Source organism: Protomyctophum bolini (assembly GCF_963924005.1).
Source record: "Protomyctophum bolini genome assembly, chromosome: 7".
In the NCBI taxonomy this organism is placed as follows: Eukaryota; Metazoa; Chordata; class Actinopteri; order Myctophiformes; family Myctophidae; genus Protomyctophum; species Protomyctophum bolini.
Window position 1 is genome coordinate 42,144,357 of NC_137868.1, and position 20,708 is coordinate 42,165,064.

Genomic DNA, 20,708 nt, shown 5'->3' on the forward strand with positions numbered 1-20,708 from the left:
CAGATCTACAAGCTCGTAGCACGCCACCGAGTGGCGCGCTACGAGCTTGTATAGGGTCTGCTATTTTTGGAAAATCGAAGACATTTTTTAGAATCTGATCTCAGGTCAGAATGGGTTAATAATTAAACTGTCAGGATGTAAATAGGACATTTTTAGAATCTGATCTCAGGTCAGAATGGGTTAAGAGCGCTCCCTTATAGATCAGTCTGTTGTTTACCAGTAGAAAAAGGACGGAGGGGTCCATCCCTTCACCTTGACCGCTCTAATGTCCTGCTCTCGTATACCGTCTTCTACATTAACAAACCGTGGCACCGCTCCAGCTCATTTCAAAGTCTCGGCTGAGGGAGGACTAAATGTTATTGAGACTTGAGGCTTTTCGAATGGCTTTCCTGAAGAACTTAGGACGGAAAAACACTTTCTGTTCTTTTTTTTTTTTTACTGGCAGACTTTAGTCTAATTTGTTTTGATTGGGCCCATTCGTCTCCGTGCATCCGTCTCTTCCTGAAACATCAACAGATTGTATTAGTTGGATCTGTATAGAAAGAGACAGAGGTGATATAGAAACTTGGGACTGACATGTGATACGGATGAACCAGATTTGAACCCGATACGTAATGGGTCTGTCAACTATTAAGTATATTTGGTCCAATGATGGTGTAAAATGAACCAGTAAATCTTTAAGCTTTTTTTTTTAGTGATGACTAAGTATTCTGTATAGTGTGAAGCTGCCCCTTATCTGTTGCCCTTATGATGAATTCCTGTTCTGTTCTTTAACTACATAGAAGTGTCTATTTGTATGTCTCTCTATATGTTTTGATGAATTGAACAATGTGGACCCTGTTGTAAACAAGTGTAATGCTTAAGTGGGTCGTCCACTCACAGTTAACAGTCTCTGTATTGAGTTTGTGCTTGAAATGTACTGTAATTCTACAAACTCTTAATAAATATTTCAATCAATCAATCAAAAACCCTGCCCTTAACTAATTAAACCATATATACCTGGGGTCCCCAGGAGCCTGTCTGGGACCCCTAATCTTTTCCTTTTACAAAAATGACCGATCTACAAGTGTGCGTGCTGTGCTGTTCACCGTTTTAATTTCTGTGGACAGATGTGCATACTTTATTTTATTCTAAGTTAATAATTTGGTATCATTACTGATCTTACTGCCTTTCATCTACACAGCAAATTTGTCCATTAGTTAACAACTTTCAACCTGAGTTTGTTGTTATAGTCGGACATTACTAAAGTGCTTCCACTAAGGAAAGTAGGCTTTCTATAACGACACAACCCGCCTTTTGTATTGGTGAGAAGCAAAAACGTTATTCTTATTTACGCTAAAGACGAGAGGCTGGTCTGCATTTTTATTGCGAGCCCCGGAAGTCATCGGTAACATATAGCTCTAAACGCGACGACATTAGAGCTATGGACCAGAGCTTTGCTCAACCCATAAATGGAGAGTAAACGGTCATAATCCCCTCTAACCAGACAGACACCCCTCCCCCTCCTTTCGAATATCAGCCATGACCTTTCACCTGGAAAGGTCAAATTAACACAGAGAGATCAGACAAGACAGAAAATCAGTCAGACAGACAGACAGACAGACAGACAGACAGACAGACAGACAGACAGACAGACAGGCAGGCAGGCAGGCAGACAGACAGACAGACAGACAGACAGGGTCAATCACGGCTCGAGTAAAAATCCCATTTTCTTTAGCTACATTTAAAATATAATTATATATTAAAAGACGTTTTTTTTTTAAATAAAGACAATGAAAAGGATGCTATACATACATTGTAAAAACAAAAACAAATCTAAGAAATTCCATTAATAAAAAAGATGATAATAATTAAGAAGTAGTGAAAATAGCCGATCTACAAGCTCAGAACATGGCGCGAAGCGACACGTTGTTTGCTTATAGATCTGTCATTTTCACTAGTTTGTGTCCCAGGCAAACGTCTAATAATCTCTCCCACTGGTATAGCACAACAGAGAAGCAAAGTCTATCTACATCAGCATCACATCAGGAGGACACACTGTGAGCTTGTAGATCTGCTATTTTTTTGCATGTCGCAGATACCGACATGCCCAAAATAGGGACGACGGCCGGGTTGAGAAACATGGCTAAAGCAAACAAAAGCAAGCTAGCCACTCGGACTCAGAGAGGGCACTGGACTGTGTTTTTGCAGATGGTTTTGAGTGCCGGATGAGACTGAATGAGAGCGTGTGTGTCTCTGCTTTCAAAAGGACCACCGTCCGTAAAGCGTGGATTTATTTAAGGACAACAACAAGACTTCCCACTAGGTCTGTCTCTTTGTCCGGACGGACATCAGCTGTTGCCCGAGGTCCACTGGTCCTAATAGCGTCTGCTGTGTTGCGCTGTGCATGCTCCATGCTATAGCAGGCTAGGTTACAGTGCTAACACATATACTATACATCATCAAGCTCTGCTGGGTTGCTCCTTACAAGGCCCATCATTATGCAACAGCACCAGTTAGAAAACTAATATACATAACAGGTTAGGTTAGATTGACAGACACCGTGTGAAACATGCTCTTATGATCGCTCATGATGCTATACCTGCTTCTGCTGCCCCGTGCATAGCCACAGTCTCCCATTGCTGGTCACTGGTGGGGCCTGGATGTAAAAGTACAACCACAGTCTTCTACTGTTGGGACACTGGGAGCTGACCAGTACAACCACAGTCTTCTACTGTTGACCACGGGGGGCTGACCAGTACAACCACAGTCTTCTACTGTTGGGACACTGGGAGCTGACCAGTACAACCACAGCCTTCTACTGTTGGGACACTGGGAGCTGACCAGTACAACCACAGCCTTCTACTGTTGGGACACTGGGAGCTGACCAGTACAACCACAGCCTTCTACTGTTGGGACACTGGGAGCTGACCAGTACAACCACAGCCTTCTACTGTTGACCACTGGGAGCTGACCAGTACAACCACAGTCTTCTACTGTTGGGACACTGGGAGCTGACCAGTACAACCACAGCCTTCTACTGTTGGACACTGGGAGCTGACCAGGCCAGTACAACCACATGTTGGACACTGGGAGCTGACCACTGCAGTACAACCACAGCCTTCTACTGTTGTTGGACACTGGGAGCCGACCAGCACAACCACAGTCAATACATTATTACAATTTAGGCATTTAGCACACCTAGTATCCAGAGTGATCTACAAGAGCGAGATCAGAATAAGAAGAGTAGCATGAGCTCCAGTCAACAAACAAGGTAAATATTCACATAAGTATACAGACAACAATATAGTGCATCAGAAAAACTAGGGTACTGGGTGAAAAATAAATTAACCTAACATCCGTCTAAACAATATCCAAATAACATAATATATTTTGTGGTCAATAAAAAACTAATTTAAGTAAAAAAAAAACAATGAGTCCAAGTGACCAAGATATACAGCAGAGCCAAAAAAAATCAATCAATCAGTCTTCTAGTGTTGGTCACTGGGAGCTGCCCAGTGTAACCACCAGTCTTGCATGCTTAGCCACTGGGAGCTGCCCACTGTAACCAGTCTTGCATGGTTAGCGTTAGCCACTGGGAGCTGCCCAGTGTAACCAGTCTTGCATGGTTAGCCACTGGGAGCCTCCCAGTGTAACCAGTCTTGCATGGTTAGCGTTAGCCACTGGGAGCTGCCCAGTGTAACCAGTCTTGCATGGTTAGCGTTAGCCACTGGGAGCTGCCCAGTGTAACCAGTCTTGCATGGTTAGCGTTAGCCACTGGGAGCTGCCCAGTGTAACCAGTCTTGCATGGTTAGCGTTAGCCACTGGGAGCTGCCCAGTGTAACCAGTCTTGCATGGTTAGCGTTAGCCACTGGGAGCTGCCCAGTGTAACCAGTCTTGCATGGTTAGCCACTGGGAGCCTCCCAGTGTAACCAGTCTTGCATGGTTAGCGTTAGCCACTGGGAGCCTCCCAGTGTAACCAGTCTTGCATGGTTAGCGTTAGCCACTGGGAGCTGCCCAGTGTAACCAGTCTTGCATGGTTAGCGTTAGCCACTGGGAGCTGCCCAGTGTAACCAGTCTTGCATGGTTAGCGTTAGCCACTGGGAGCTGCCCAGTGTAACCAGTCTTGCATGGTTAGCGTTAGCCACTGTGAGCTTCCCAGTACAACTATAGAGTGTTCTACTTCTGGAGTGTATGGGGGTCAAGACGAGGCTTGCTCAAGAGTACACAGGGTTTTGAGATTAGAGGTTCGGCTCCAGCTCTGGAACAGAAATGAAAACAGTTAACAGTGCACGCGCACGCGCACACACACACACACACACACACACACACACACACACACACTTTCTTAAGCAATACACTGTAAAATTAAGGGCACCTGGAAACATCCAAATGACTACCACCACACATGCGGTCCCAGCCAGGACACACACACACACACACACACACACACACACACACACACGTGCGCACATGCACGCACAACTCTGGAGCGAGGACAAATATGAGATGATGAGGTCAAAGATGGAGAATTGAGAGGGGGTGGGGGGGTGAAGAAGGGGAAGATGGTGCTGTGTAGAAGATGTGCTAGAAACTCATCCGCTGCACCCTGTGGCAGAAGGAGGTTAACTACCGCACGCACGCACGCACAAACAGTTAGGGTTAAGTCAATGCTCAACATACAGACACGACTGCTGAAGAGAACGTCAACCTTTTTTTTCCCAACAACACATATTCCTATTATTAAGTAAACGGCGGTGGCACAGATCAGTGCAGCGTATTTCAGCTGGGTGTCGCCTTAAAACAGTTTCTCCCCAGCAACATGCCGCTGCCTGATATATACTCCATAGTATTACTTCTTTAGTTTCTGCTCAGAATAGACACTTAACCCATTCTGACCTGAGATCAGATTCATACGAGGTTTCCACTAGGACACACACTGGTCTGATGAACCCATTCTGACCCGAGATCAGATTCGAAAAATGTCAGTCGTTCTTCGATTTTTCAAAAAATAGCAGACCTACAGGCTCGTAGCGCGCCACTCGGTGGCGCGCTATGAGCTTGTAAATCTGCTATTTTTCAATAGCTAAAGCACGACATGATGCCGACACCAAAACGGGTTCCCGTTCAGAATGGGTTAAGAGGTTTAAACCACATAACCATGTGAACCGCTATATAGCCTGCCCTATTCTGAGCATGTCAACATAATGGGTGAACATTCTCCAAAAATAGGAGAACGTGTGGCAGACATAGCAGGTCTACATCAAGCTCACATATAGCGGTGAGCTTGTAGATCGGATAAGATGTTTGTATAAACGGAAAAGATTAGGGGACTCAGGACAGGCCCCTGTGGGACCCCCATGGTGTATATATGGTTTAATTAGTTACAGGCAGGGCAACAGCAGCAGCTTCACACTATACAGAATACTTAGTCATCACATGGTCTCGCGTTACCAGACTGTTGCCTCCGCGATTTCAAAAAACGCTTCATCGTACAGTCTGGGCCAAGAGTAAGCAATAAAGCGGTAAGTGGAGCCTCTTCGCCCACTTCCGTTTCGTCTTTTTACAGTCGCGCACATTTATCCTAATAAAAATAGAAAACATCTAAGCATATATAGCTTGTTGCTCAGCAGAAAAAGAATATATATATATATATATATATATTTATTTTCGTGAACGGAAATGGCAGCTTCCGTTACCCGGACTCCATATAGCATTCGGAGAGTGTGGAAGAGTTTTCTGGCTACGGGCCGATTCATACTCCTATTTTACCGCTGTTTCGGCGCTGTAGTGCCGAAATGATTTCGGCTCGTCGGAAACTTTCAGTAGCACCGAAGAGCCGACTTTAGGACGGTACCCGACTACCCGCCCCCCCGAACCTCAAATGACGTCAAATTGTAGGCGCCGACTTTTATTCGGCTCTAAAATAGGAGTATGAATCGGCCCTTAGTCATCACTGACATAGTAACATCACAGTAGTGACATAAAAAGTGGACTACGTTGCTAGTTGTACATACATAGTATACTGTATTGACTAGTTAGTGCACATAGTAAATGACTAGCATTAGAGATCTAGCAGCTAGCTCAAAGTGCATCGCAGTGACACCAGACAGTGGCCTTGTGGTTAGAGTGTCCGCCAAGGGGCCAGCTATATGCACTCCAATGTTGAAGCGCTGGGCTCTAGTGGTAAGAGGAAGGACTGCAGGCGGACCCGTGGATTCTTGAAAAATGGGACCCAAAGCCTCCCTGCTTGGCACTCAGCCTCAGTGGGTTGGATCGGGGGGGTACAAATCAACGAATGATTCCCGAGAGTGCGGCGCACAATGAGTGAGTTTGTAGATCGGCTATATTCGTTAGGGAAGTTCTGCAAGTATAGCTTGAGGACTTGTTCCCCGTGAAAACTGAACCAATACACCTTTTCCATTATTTCTAATCCTTCACCACCCTGTCAAAATGTTGACATGGGGTCAACATTTGTTGACCCCGTTGACTCTTGTGGTTGAGCCCAAGGAGTGAAGATAGAGGGTATGCGTGTGACATCATCGTCATGCCCGGAAGTTATGCGGGAACGCCTATACTGAGTGGCGAAAGACTACATTTCTGGCCTTTGACAGCCCATATACATCCAAAGAGAAAAGTCCTGTCCGATTGCATTATTAAACGACGTTAAACGACATTAAACTCACTTCGTCAAGTCACTTTGCCACTCGCTTTCCCACTCACTTTATGCATGCGCATAGTCCGCATACCCTATTGAATCTATTCACTTTATGCATGCGCATACCCTATTGAATCTATTCACTTTATGCATGCGCATACCCTATTGAATCTATTCACTTTATGCATGCGCATACCCTATTGAATCTATTCAAACATTGTCGCGAAATCAGGTGTGTACACCTGTAAAGTGTAATCAAGAGAATGAGCATCTGTACTAGTTTCATTTCAATTCGATGGATTTATTCAATAGGAAAAACAAAAGAAAATCAACTTTATTCGAAGAAGAAAAAAACACGCTATATACAGAGTAACTCCAATTAAACAGTTGTAATAATCAATCAATCAAAAATAATCAATAATGGTTAATTCAATTAAATGAGCAAATTAGTAATCGATCCCTGTTTTGGGCATGTCACAGAATACAGATGAGAAGTTTCAAAAAGTTTAAATAATATTCATAAATAATGAAACAACGCTGTGCTGTGCTCTGCTCTCCTCTCTCTAACTCCTCGCCCCTTGTTTTTCCTTTCTATAATTCCTGGGTCAGGTTTTAAGCATCTTCAAACACACACAAAACAAATCACACTCCGTTACATCCCAATGGTGTTGAAGGTTTAGCCTAAAGGGACAAAGCAACAGACATACTGTATACAGCAATGATTGTTTGATTGACAGTTGGTTCAATCCACTTGCCGCAGGCCTGTGTGGACATGCCTGTGTTGAGCATGGGCGGGACTTCTCTAAAACCTTTTCAGGGCATGAGGTGAGAATTTTAGCTATAACATTACGCGAGACTCCGCTCCATCTACCCAAACCTTTTAAAGCCCCCTTGGGGTGGTTTTTAAAGATGGGTCGGCCAGGTCCTCTACCCGTGAATGCGTGGCCTCTGTGTCTGTCTGTCTGTCTGTCTGTCTGTCTGTCTGTGCGTGCGTGCGTGCGTGCCACTCAAGTATCTAGTTAATGAGTAGTGCTGCACGGTTCTTGCTAAAAAAGTGCATCTCAATTTTCCTCCACAAGATTTGAGGTCACGATTCTGACACAATTATTCAATTCAATTATTTTACGCGCACGCGCGCTTATTACTCCCATTTTCTGCTCAAAATGAGACAAAATCCAGTGTTCTTACGTCGCGCGGACCAGAACAATTCCATCGCGGGTCCTCCGCTGCCTACAGTGAAGCCACACACTCTTCTTCTTCTACATTGGTATTTCACGCATTTGACTGGCCTCACGATCCCGGCCTAGTGTAACGGGAGGGAATGTGTTAACCCATTTAGACCCGAGTTCACTTTGAAAGAATATATTATTCAAAGATTTGCGCCACATTTTTACGATTTTTCAAAAATAGCAGACCTACAAGCTCTATGAGCTATTTATCAACAGCTAAATTACGACATAATGTTTAAAACACCAAAAGGGGGTCCTGCCCCAAAATGGGTTAAAGTCTCTCTCTCTCTTGTAGCAAAAACAAAAGAGTAACAAAAATGAATCGGGCGGCCAACTAGTGCTGCACGATTCTTGGTCAAATGCAGAAATGAGACGATTGCATAGGTATGTGTCGCATATCGCAATATTTTCCGCAGATTAATCGTGCAACCACTGCTAACCAGCACTCAGCTATAGTCCGCTTACAGGTAGCCGTTAACCCATTTTGGGGGCGGGAACCCCTTTTGACGTTTTAAACATTATAATTTAGCTATTGAAAAATAGCAGATCTACGAGCGCATAGCGCGCCACTCGAGGTCTGCTATTTTTTAAACGTCGTGAAAGTATTTATTTCAGAGAAAACTGGAGGATTTAGAAGATTTTTTTATTTTTATTTTGAGGTCAGGCCTAAATGGGTTTTAAGGGCTGGCAGGTGGACCCGAGTGTACAGAGACTAGCCCCGGGATGGGTCAAGCAGGCCAGGCAGACAAACAGGGGGAGTCAGACAGATGGGGGCAGGAAGACAGGCGGGCCAATTGGCAGACGGATCAATGGGTGAGCACAGACGAAGACTGTGACTTTGGCAAACGGATAGATTGGGTCTGCGACTGATTAACTGCGTCCCTTAAATGCGTCTTGAACTATACGATCTCATACGAGCGAGCAAAGCAGGGGTCTATCGGTCGGTCTGCGGGGTCCTTTATGTATAGCCTATGGGGGGTTACGCGACGCCAACGCCACTCGTAACCTCGGGTTGTCACAATTATTACATAATCGTTTATTCGCAATTATTTTTGTCATAATCGTGTCCATGTTATAAATATTTTCATACATGAATTGAAACCTGAAACAGCAGCTCTACAAACGTACAAGCTTGTTGTAAGCTTGTAGATCAGCCATTTCTGCTATTTTTGGAAAAGCATAACAATTATAAAAAATGCCAGTAATTTCTGGACATATATATTTCAGTATATCCGTCATATCTATCTTTTATTACAAAGCGTAAAAAAGCCAGGACAGAAATGCAATTTCTATTCATGATGTTCCAATTTCCAATGCCCAAAAAAAAAACACAATAAAATCGTCAACCGGCAAACTATTTGTGTGACAAATAACTAATCGTCAACTTAAATGTGTAATTGTGACAGTCCTACTCGTCCCCCCACGCTATAAGGGTCATGACGACACAGGAACCATGACGGTAGCTATACTAGCCAACAGGTTAACCAGAGACACGTTTGCTCTAGCCATCCAGTCGGTCAGTAATGGACTGGTGGGCCAGTTAGAAAGTCGTTTAGCAACTAATAGCAGGCGAGCCCATCACTCACTCGGACAGACGGACACTAGTGAGGCAGATAGCCAAGGCAAGTCGGCACAGTGTTAAAGTCAACGACCTCCCCAGTCAGTCAGTCAGTCAGTCAGTCACTCATTAGCAAACAGCAACAGATTATTACGCAACCTGGCTTTATAGTAAATGATTGGGACCATACCTGTACTACCACCACCAACGAGGTAAGTAGGTATGTGACTAAACTAAACTAAAAAACATCTATGTGATTATAGGTTACTGCACTTGTGCATTTCTAAAATACTAATCTTCAGAATCTAATATTAGCTTTCTTTCTATTTTTTTTTCTATTTTCAATTTCCTTTCCTATAATTTTTTTAACTCATTTAGACCCGAGGACGATTCTACAAAATGCTTTCAAATCTAAATCCTGACCGTTTTCTGATTAAAAAAAACCTATGTTTCTAATGTCAGTCGATCTCGCGCCCTTCAGGAGCTTTGCTTTCCTCAAATCTCTGCTGCTGGCCACTTACAGTGTTAACTTAACTTAATGTGGATGATTTCAACAAACAAGATAAAAAAACAAAACAGTGCAGTGCCAAACACGCAGCGCAAAGTTTGCATATACATCTCATGCCCGTGACGCTAAATGAATGCCACGCATTGATCTCGATCTGCAAACGTCATATAAAATCGGGCTTTACGGATTTGGTGTCGTTACACCCATCATGACAGCACAATAACAACGTGGTGGATAATAAGACGCAGACTGTGTATACAGTCACTGTAACAACACTTGGATTATGGTCCTCCAATGTGACAAGTGACGACCCATTTATGAAGACATGCCCTCTCCCTTGCGTTTCTGACGCACCTCCTTCTCGCAGTATGCAGATTCATAGTTCAAACAGATCAAACATTACTAAAACATTAGGGGGGGGGGGGGGTTTATAGCAAAACATTTACTAATGCAGTCCAGGAGGGGGGGGGGGTCGTCTGCTCTCCCTCCCGCCGACGTTTCGGCAACACGTAAGACAACAAATTATATTATTATTATAGCTATGAACGGAAATTATTAGGAATTGTCAATGTCAATTTAAATAAAGCCTTTCCTTTTTTTCCAATAACTGCCGTCAAATAATCGATTCGTAAAAACCCTAATCTTTCCCATTCCTAGGATGTACCATTGTGATTAGGAGGACCCAATCACAGTCCAACACTAACGATTAGCACCCTAAATGTATCAACACTAATGATTAGCCCCCTAACTTTACCAACACTAATTATTAGCACCCTACAATTACCAACACTAATCAATTAGGACCCTAACTTTATAAACACTAATGATAGAGACCCTAACTTTACCAACACTAATGATTAGCACACTAACTTTACCAATTAACACTAATGATTAGGATCCTAACTTTACAAACACTAATGATAGAGACCCTAACTTTACCAACACTAATGATTAGCACACTAACTTTACCAACACTAATGATTAGGATCCTAACTTTACAAACACTAATGATAGAGACCCTAACTTTACCAACACTAATGATTAGCACCCTACATTTACCAACACTAATGATTGAGACCCTAACTTTACCAACACTAATGATTAGCACACTAACTTTACCAACACTAATGATTGAGACCATAACTTCACCAACACTAATGATTAGCACCCTAACTTTACCAACACTAATCGTTAGGACCCTAACTTTACCAACACTAATGATTAGCACACTAACTTTACTAACACTAATGATTAGCACCCTAACTTTACTAACACTAATGATTAGCACCCTAACTTTACTAACACTAATGATTAGCACCCTAACTTTACCAACACTAATCGTTAGGACCCTAACTTTACCAACACTAAGGACCCTACCAATAGTTACTAACAGATTACTTCAGACAGTAGCTAAATGCAGGCCGGCAGGGATTGACCAGAATTAGTCCCCACTCCTTGGGGTGTTGTTTGTCACTATCTTTGCACATACGTACATTTGGAGTATGCATGGTTAATGTGCAATGTGAGGACGAACCTGACGGGTATAGTATGTGACTTTCATCAACACCAGCACTTGATAGTGTGCAGTAGGCTGTACTGTCAGGTGATGTGATGCTCTGAGTTTGTGATTCATGCTTTTCACTGTGTTTATGCTGGACCTGCTGTCGATCAACTTCACACCGTCTTCACACTAGTTGAAATATTAGCACTGATTTGATTTGATTTATATTTAGCACTGCATTAAAACAATACAATAAAACATAAAACAAATGGAGGGCAAGTGCCGGGTTGAGGCAAGAAGCACAAGGGGCTTATTTATACGAGGCCTCTAACTATGTAAGATATAATAAAAAAAAACATTGAGAACCTGAACATGATTTCAGAATTAAAAAAAAAAAAAAAATCTACAACATTATTGGTTATCTAGGCGACCTGCTTAGAGAAAAAATAATACCAAAAAAAAGGAATTAAGTGATCTGGTCAATGATCTTTTTTACCAGCATGCGAAGCAGGCTGTTCTACAATCTATCAGGTTGGTAGTAGTGGCAACTTATCATTGCATTGGCTGCTGTAGTCACCTATCTTTCTGATTGGCTGCCACGTCTCTAGGCAACCAGATACTTTTTGCCTCTAGCCGACCTCTCAGCCAATGGGATACCATTGCAGCCAGCAACAACTCGAGAGAGTGAGAGTGAGTGAGTGAGTGAGTGAGTGAGTGTGTGTGTGTGTGTGCGCGCGCAACTGGTAAAATATGACTACGTCATTTTGTGCTTGTTTAATTTAATTTAATTTCTTACGCATTAGGTTTTACTCACTTCACTGTCATCTGGGGATCCGTGTCGCTATTTTTATCTGAAAACTTTCAAAAAACAAAGAGTTTTACAGTATTTTTTATTTTTATAAATAGCAGATCTATAGCTCACAACATGCCACAATGTCATGTGCCGTGAGCTTGTAGATATTTCCACTATTTTACATACAGAGCAATTGAGCCTCATCAATTAGCAGGGTGTGTGTGTGTGTGTGTGCGTGCGTGTGTGCGTGAGTGAGTGCGTGCATGCGTGCATGCATGCATGCATGCATGCATGCATGCATGCGTCTCTACACGAGTTAAGAGAGAATGAGTGAGTTGTTATAACAGGACTTTTCAACACAAAATATCGGAAGTAACGGAAATATTTACAAGGAGAGCTTCAGTCCACAAACTGCAAATATCAATTGTACAAGAAATGCTCATTTCCTCCATGCACAAGGACACATACTGTAACAACACTGTGACGCTTGACTTTAACAGCAAGCACAGGCGCACACGCATCCCACCACACAGAACACAACCTCTGCCTGTGTGTGCAAGGGTATATAAGAGTGCACTGCTGTTGCTTGCTTGTTTTTTTTATCTAGTGGAGAAGCCCATTTGATTTAGGCGCCCATTTGATTTAGGCGCCCATTTGATTTAGGCGCCCATTTGGGTGGCGGTGGTCAGGGGTAGAGTGGCCGGATGGAAACCACAAGGTTGCCAGTTCGAACCCGGGCTCCGCCAGAGTTAGTGTCGAAGTGTCCTTGAGCAAAGACACTGAACCCCCCCCCCCCCCCGAATTGCTCCTGATGTGCTGGTTGGCGCCCTGCATGGTTTCCGCCGCCATCTGTGTATGAATGAATGGGTGAATGTAATGCACAATCTTTGTAAAGTGCCTTGGATAAAAGGCGCTATATAAATGCACCATTTACCTGCAAATGCAACATGCTATCTGCTACAGCTCCATGCCTGAATAAAAGGCCAGTGTAAAGCGTCTTGGAGCTTTTTTTCCCTCCTTAAAAAGTTAACACAATGTAACCAACACGACTGCAGTGGTTGTAGCTGGCGGTCAATCTGCTCCTCTGTTGAGAGATCAGATACTGTGGTCGGCCCAGGTAGGACCACTAAATGGTTGACCAGAGGTACGGTAGTGCATGAACACATATCAAACATGAACACATGTCAAACACAAAAGGTATTGCGTTGTGCTTGAAATGTACTGTAATTCTGCAAACTGTTAATAAATACTTCAATCAAAAACCTATATGGGGTTTGTATAGCTACCGGCAAAGTACATATCTCGTCCACTGTGAGGTTGTGTTGACCTAAATTAGTGATTCTCAGTCAAACTTTTAAATTTCAAGGACCCCCGTTTGATACATTTGTGCCACGTGACACTACAATAATTAATTTAACTGAGAGATGATGGATAGTTGATAACTATCATCAACCCCTCAAGGGGGTTTTACAGAGAGATCATCTTTATTTCTGACTGTTTCTGAAGACTCTGCCATGTCAATGAAAGTGTGTGATTCATGTACTTGCTCAAATTTGGATGTAAATAAATAGATTGTGCTGTGGAGTGTGGACTTTGCTAAGTTATAACAAGGTAAGAAATGCTAGAAACAAATCTTGTCTTCCCAAGACAAGACAAACAATCCTAAGAGGATATTAACATTATAAGTGGTAAGGTGTTAACTTAGACCTTTATAATTAGTGTTTTGCGATGCTCTGCCCTTTTGTCCACCTTCTGGAGTTATCCTATGTTATAACGCGTGTCCAACTGAATCCTGTGTCATTGTACAGAAGAATGTATTGTTAAAGGATGGAATGCATTGTCGAAACACTGCAAGTCGTTGATGGCACGACTCCCTCAGTGGTCACATTTACTCAGCATGTCTTTCAATGTACAGTAAAAACCTATTAGAATATAATTGTATACCTATATGGGAAGGCCTTTACTGTCATATCTCGCATGTTCCATTGTGGCACTGGGCCTTTGGACGTCAATCCAAATGATACAACAGTCCTTTATCTGGGGGAGATGAATCCGCAACACAAAAACACCTGGTCATATTATGGACCCTACATTTGAGGAACACACCAATACGATTCTAAATACACACTCAGAGTCTCAGAGAATCGGTCCATACAGATACAGTATTCTGCTGGTGAAATGATCGTCAAAACCCTGAACAGAGGAGAGGAGCGAACGAGTGGAGAGGAGGATGCTGAGAGAGTGAGGGGAAAACGACAGGAGCAGGGAGAAGAGGAGGGTCCATTTTAAACCAGCAGTCTTCATTATCCAAAAGCACCAGAAGCAGCAGAGATGGAGACAGAGAGAGAGAGAGAGAGAGAGAGAGACACGACTTTGTGACAAAGGTTATTCAAACTGGAGAAAGGTGGCCAACAGATTCAGACCAGTACATCATCTGATCCAGAGCATCACTTGATAATACAGAGGATCAGCACGACCGAGAGAAAGAGGGAGAGAGCGAGAGAATGAAAGAGAGGGAGAGAGAGAGACAGGAAAAGAGAGGAGCGAGAGAGAGAGAGAGAGCCCAATAAAGTCACCCTGCCTCTGGCTGTGAAACACCCAATGGGTCTCTCGTCGTATCTTTCCCCTGACCTCTCCCACCCGTTGCCGGGCAGCCTATCTGCCCCTCTCTCTCCCCCCCCCCCCCCCCCCCCCCCCCCTCCTCCATGGGGCTGGGTTGGGGCTGGGGCTGATGCAGTAGCTAAGCAGTGTTAGCTGCCACAGCAGATGAAACGCTGCAGATACACAGAGAGGGAGAGAGAGAGGGGGGGGGGGGGTGGGTGGGCAGGGAGGGGACATGGCCGCTATGATAGCTAAAGCCATCACCATAGTACATATACAGTGACACAGGACTCCGGTGCATTAAAACAAGAGGCTAGTCGAGAAAGCCGTCCATGTCTATATACATCCATCCCTTCATTCATTCACCCATCCATCTTCATCCGCCTGCATCCTTTACCCAGTCTGTGTGCGCGTGTGCGTGTTTGTGTGTGCGTGCGTGCGTGTGTAGGCAGGTGGTGCTAAAACCTGCCTAGATACCCACAGCACGTACCGCCTCAAACATGACTGATCGCCGCCACAGCGGGCTCATTAAGTGGCCTCTACATCCCATCCCATCCCATGCCACAAACCAGTCACACCACAGTCAGATAGCTGGGCGTTCAATCTTCCTCCAAAAAAAAACCCCCCAAGGATGGAGTCAGTGGTGGTGGACCACTGGAGGGCTGCTGATGCTGAAGCAGGGGCAACAGCAGCAGCATCCTCCTCCCTCCATCATCACCATCATGCCATCTAACGCCATGGGAGTCTGCTAATGGGCTAAACATTACCGGCCATCCATCGATCAGTACCCGATTGAACACACCATCTATTTTCCAACGGCCCGGGTGCATCGCGCCTGTTCTGCAGCCGGGTGCCGGGGGACCAGCAGCCGGGTGCTGCTGGGGTATAGGAACAGGGGTGGGGATGATGTGCGAAGAGAAGGGGAGGGATAGGCAGTCTAACGCCACACGGCCTCCGAGCCACCACCACCTCTCCCTCCCACACACACACACACACACACACACGAGTTGATGCAGAACATGAAGCCAGAAGCTCAGCATCCACCCCGTCAGAAAACACATCCACCCGGCCGGGGAAGAGCTTACCTCAGGCGGCGTGTCGATCCAAGCTCCCCGAAGCAGCCATGTTCAGATCCCCTCTCTCTCTCTCGCTCTGTCTCTCTCTATGTCTCTCTACCACCTTCCAAACGAACCGAGCCCCCTCCTCCCCGGTCTGTCGACCCTCTTCTGGGACAGAAATCCCAACAGAGAGGTCGTTTTTTTAAACAACGATAACAATAAATCCCCGTCAGATTGAGCAGCAGATGGAGGTGATTCGCTCTTCCAGACAGACAGCAGCGGGTTGCGGGACGGGGGTCGGGTGGGATCCCGGCGCAGTGCAGCCTAGCCGCGGCTCAGGGCAGGATGGCAGCCCGCCACCATAACCATGGACACCACCAGCGCACGCCGAAACCCCAGTCAGATGTCCGCCCTGGTCGGTGGTTCTTCTCGAGCACAGATTTGTGTCGATCGATCTCCCAAGACCCCTTTAACGGCTGCGACCCGGGAGCTAGCTAGCTAGCCGTGTCAGCTAGCTCGAATAGAACAGAATGTAATGCAAAAAACGTTAGCTAGCTGCCAGCTAGCATGCTAGCTGACTAAAACGCTGCCATTCGCGTTTGTGGAGACTGAGAGAGAAAAATGAGTCCGCCCACTGCAGGGTTCTGGTTCTGGACGGCCGAACGGCGGGCCGGGGGGCCGCTGTGCACCGGTACAAAACCACACACACTACCGCTGGGTTCAGTGTGCGTTTCAGAGCTGAAGCTGGAAGTGATGTGTGTGTGCGTTGGTCAGGGTTACCCCCCCTCTGTGCCGTTAATCTCGGTCACACACACAGCAGAGGAGAGAAGCGGAGCGGTCGGAAAGCGCGTTCCTGCCGGTTACACGGGATTCAGTGACCCGCCGAATTCTGAGACTAGACCAGAGACAGACTAGAAAATCTAAATGTTGGTATTCCCAAGTATTATTTGCACAAGAGAGTTCAATTTGGTGAGAGCAGCAGGTGGTTCATTTCAATGAACAGCAGAAATTATGAATAATATTACTGTATAAAAATAGTGCTGTCCAATTACATATTTTACATATTTTAATTGTGATTAATCGCATGATTTATCTAGTTTTGTATCTGTTCACAAAGTATTTATACCCCTATTATTAACATGGACACTGACAAATAACAGACACATGCCTCCTCTATTTGAGCGACCACATCAAACACGAGGTGGATGCTGGCAAATACTGCGGCATGGTCAAGCTGGACCTCCAAAAGGCTTTTGACACAGTGAACCGCTCCATACTGGTTAACAAGCTAAAAGCAATTGGTTTTGATAGCACATCAGTGAGCTGGATGCAATCCTACCTGGAGGGGAGAGAACAGATGGTGGAGGTGAACGGAACACTGCCCCCTCTCCCAGTGAGCTGTGGCGTTCCACAAGGAAGCATACTAGGGCTAAAGGCCCTAGTATGCTTCCTTGTGTTCCTAATATATGTAAACGACATGACATCAGCTTGTGATTGCAACTTGTTCCTGTTTGCACGCAGATGACTCAGCACTGCTGGTCTCAGACAGGAACAAACTACAGGTTGAAAAGGCCCTCAGCTCTGAGCTCGGTAGAATATGCACTCGACTCACTGATAACAAACTATCTTTACACCTGGGGAAAAACTGAATCCATTCTCTTTGGATCAAATAGTAATCTCAGCAAGGCAGATGGCTTCTTGGTTAGAGTGGGTGACAATATTATCACACGAAAAGATTAAATGACCTAGGTTCCATCCCGGAGGATATTCTTTCCGGTGATAAAATGGCCACCAACGTAATCAAAAAGTCAACCAAAGAACAAGATTCCTTTACAGGATCTCCTCATTGGTCAACAAAAACACCTTGAAGACCTTAACAGGAGAACAGGAGCCCTCGTACAAGGTATCTTCGACTACGCATGCACCTCTTGGTACCACAGCACCTCAAAGGCCCTTAAAACAAGGCTCCAGACTTCCCAAAACAAACTGGTCAGGCTCCTACTTGGCCTCACCCCCCGAACACACCTCACCCATGCCCACTTTGACAGGCTAGAATGGCTTAGGGTCGACGACAGAGTACAGCATCTTGCAATGGGTCTGTTCCACAAGATTCGATACACCACCAAGATATACCCATGTACCTGTCTGAATACTTCCTTAATGTTAACGAGGTCCGCAACCACAACACCAGAGGGAGTGCAACAAACTATGTGCAACCCAGATTCGGCACAAACAAATTATCTTCACTCCTATGCCACCAAAATGTGGAATGCCCTACCCTACCTACAGTCATTAAGAGATTTGAATCCCTTGACTCCTTCAAAAACCGCTCTCAAAGGGCAGCGACGGCCGACGGACAGCTGCAATTCGAAACTGGCCCCCGTAAAATCTGAATCTGAGTGAGGGTTATGATGTTCGCGAGGCCTTGAAACCCTGATGACCTTGGGATACATCACTGTCCCAGTTGCATCCATGCAATGTATTTATTTTCGTTCTGAGGTATTCTATTTATAGTGACTCATATAGACTATGTCTATGTGACAACCAGGTATAGTCTGGTGACCACCGGGGAGAGACGGCCAGGGTGACAGCTGGAATGTAGACGGCACCCTGGGAGCAGTATGGGTTAGCGCTCCAGCCTGCATCCTCCGTGAGGAGGAAGCCCAAAAACCTTCGATGAGGCCTTTAGGAGGGCCATTCGAGCCGCAAGTGGAGCCTGCAGTGCTATACGGTTGCCCAGGTGGAGCCTGCAGAACCATTGCGGCTCAAGAATCCACCACTCCTGAATGAAGTGTCTGGTGCTGGGAGTCTGGTGCAACGCACAGGTCCTCGCTGTACTCCTGGTGAGAGCAGGAGTGGACCTGGTGAGACATAGGAGGGGGCCCGGACATGAGTCAACCCACAGAGCCTATCCTTCCACGCGCCAGAGGAGCGTACCTCCAGTCCCAGCCCTGGCAGAGTATAGTTCTGAGTAGTCCCAACGGATTGTGTGGCCCTGGTTTTTCCCTAGTGGGACTGATTGAGGGTAGCTGGGACGTAATTCGGGACTTGATCACCCCGGCTGGGTCGCCTGAGTGAGGGGTATGATGTTGGTAGACCCGAAACCCTGTTGACCTCAGGATACATCACTGAGGATACGTCCCAGGTGCATCCATTTGATATATGTTTTAGTTACTGTATTCTATATTGGTTTGTTTACTGTTGAGAAAACAATCTTGCACATTAATAAACATCTGCCTGGGGACCTCCCAAAATAATTTGGGGACCCACCCACTCTCCAAATGGCTAAAATAAATAAAGTGTGCAATTAATTGCGATTAAAATAATTGCATGCGATTAACATAACGGTAGTTAAAACTCTGACATTTGTGCGCAACGCCGCAACCCTTTCGAGTGAGAAAAATTACATTTTAAACTTGAAAAGTGTCAAAGTGACTCTTTAAATCAAAAACTTAAAAAAGATCAGGTAATTTACTTAAGTTGTCACACATGGGCGTAATGTAGTGTTTGGTTGGTTGTGTTTAAATTATTTTAATCTGATTAATTGAAAATGGAGGAGACCCTAATGTAAACAAGTTAGTGCTTTTCATAGTTTCGTCCTCGTATCAGTTTTTGTATTGATTGTGCTTTCGTTTGAAATTTGCCCATTCTACTTCATGCTGTGAATAACATTTTCAATCGATCAATTTTCAATCAATCATTTTCGCACCCCTGCTCATTGGCGAAGGCCGTAAAACAGCGTCTTCTAGAGTCACGAAATGTGATAGTCCACTCGTTTCTCTATAACACCTCTACCAAGGCAAGAACGGCCCCGCGCGCTCCAGTGAAATATCCCCACAAAATGGCGGCCAAAACAAACCCACGGCACTCTGCAGGCACCTGTCAAAAAGAGTTCAGGACAAGTATAATTCAGTCACACAAGTCAGATTATCGTGAAATCTAAAACGCGCTTTTCATAATTCAAACCGCGTACTTTTCCGTAAGCGAAACATTTCGCATTTGAAATAAAAGCATCTTAACAGGTTGATTCGAGAATCGAGATCTCTAGCAGATGATACGGCCGTGTTTCAGCTACAATAACGAGATAGAGGTGAAGGTGAACCTTAGATATAGTTGTACTGTAGATCAGACACTATCATAATCTTAATGAAATAACGATTTATTGATGTTAATTTATATTGAAACCTCATCTGGAGAGCTGAGATTCAACCCAGTAGCGACATCAAGTGGCACTTAAGTGGGACTTCACTTCAAGACCGCCTGTTTGTCTCATTTTTTGTGCAGAACTTTAAATATTTACTCCAGACTCCAGGCCAGGCGGTGATATTTAAATGTACTTACCTGGGGTGGGGGTTTACAGCCAGTACTTTGAGATTGCAAAATGAACCACTGAATCTGGCATCTTTTAATATCCCTATGAGCCAAGGCTCTTTGTAATCTAAAAACCTTCAAAACTGCTCAGTGCCAATATTTAACTATACAATGCGAATGCATAAGAACTGCCTCCGCCCAAATGGCATATGGTCCTGGTCTTGTGTGGTTATGTCCATTTGTGTTCTGTCTGCAGTTGTTTTAGCTTCCGTGTGTCACATTATGCTGTTGTAACGCTTCAATTTCCCCTCTGGGATTAATAAAGCATATCTCATTAACACATGGACAAACACATCCACTAGCATCATACTGGTTGGACAAATGGGAATTGCTTATAGTCCATTTCAAAGTTTTCCATTAAACTATTTTCCAATGTATGGGTACATGTATGGGTCATTAAGGCCATTATATTTCTGCAGGGATAGTCATGTAGTCTACAAACAAACCCAGAA

General features: G+C 44.7%; 1 protein-coding gene across 1 annotated transcript in view; it reads right to left on the reverse strand.

Moving 5' to 3' along the window:
- Positions 1-16,676, reverse strand: part of dyrk1b (dual-specificity tyrosine-(Y)-phosphorylation regulated kinase 1B) — a 73,767-nt gene extending 57,091 nt beyond the window's left edge. The window contains exon 1 of the mRNA XM_080769101.1: positions 15,913-16,676. The gene's annotated coding sequence lies outside the window, so the exon portion shown is untranslated. The remainder of the gene's footprint in view (positions 1-15,912) is intronic.
- Between the last annotated feature and the right edge of the window lie 4,032 nt (positions 16,677-20,708).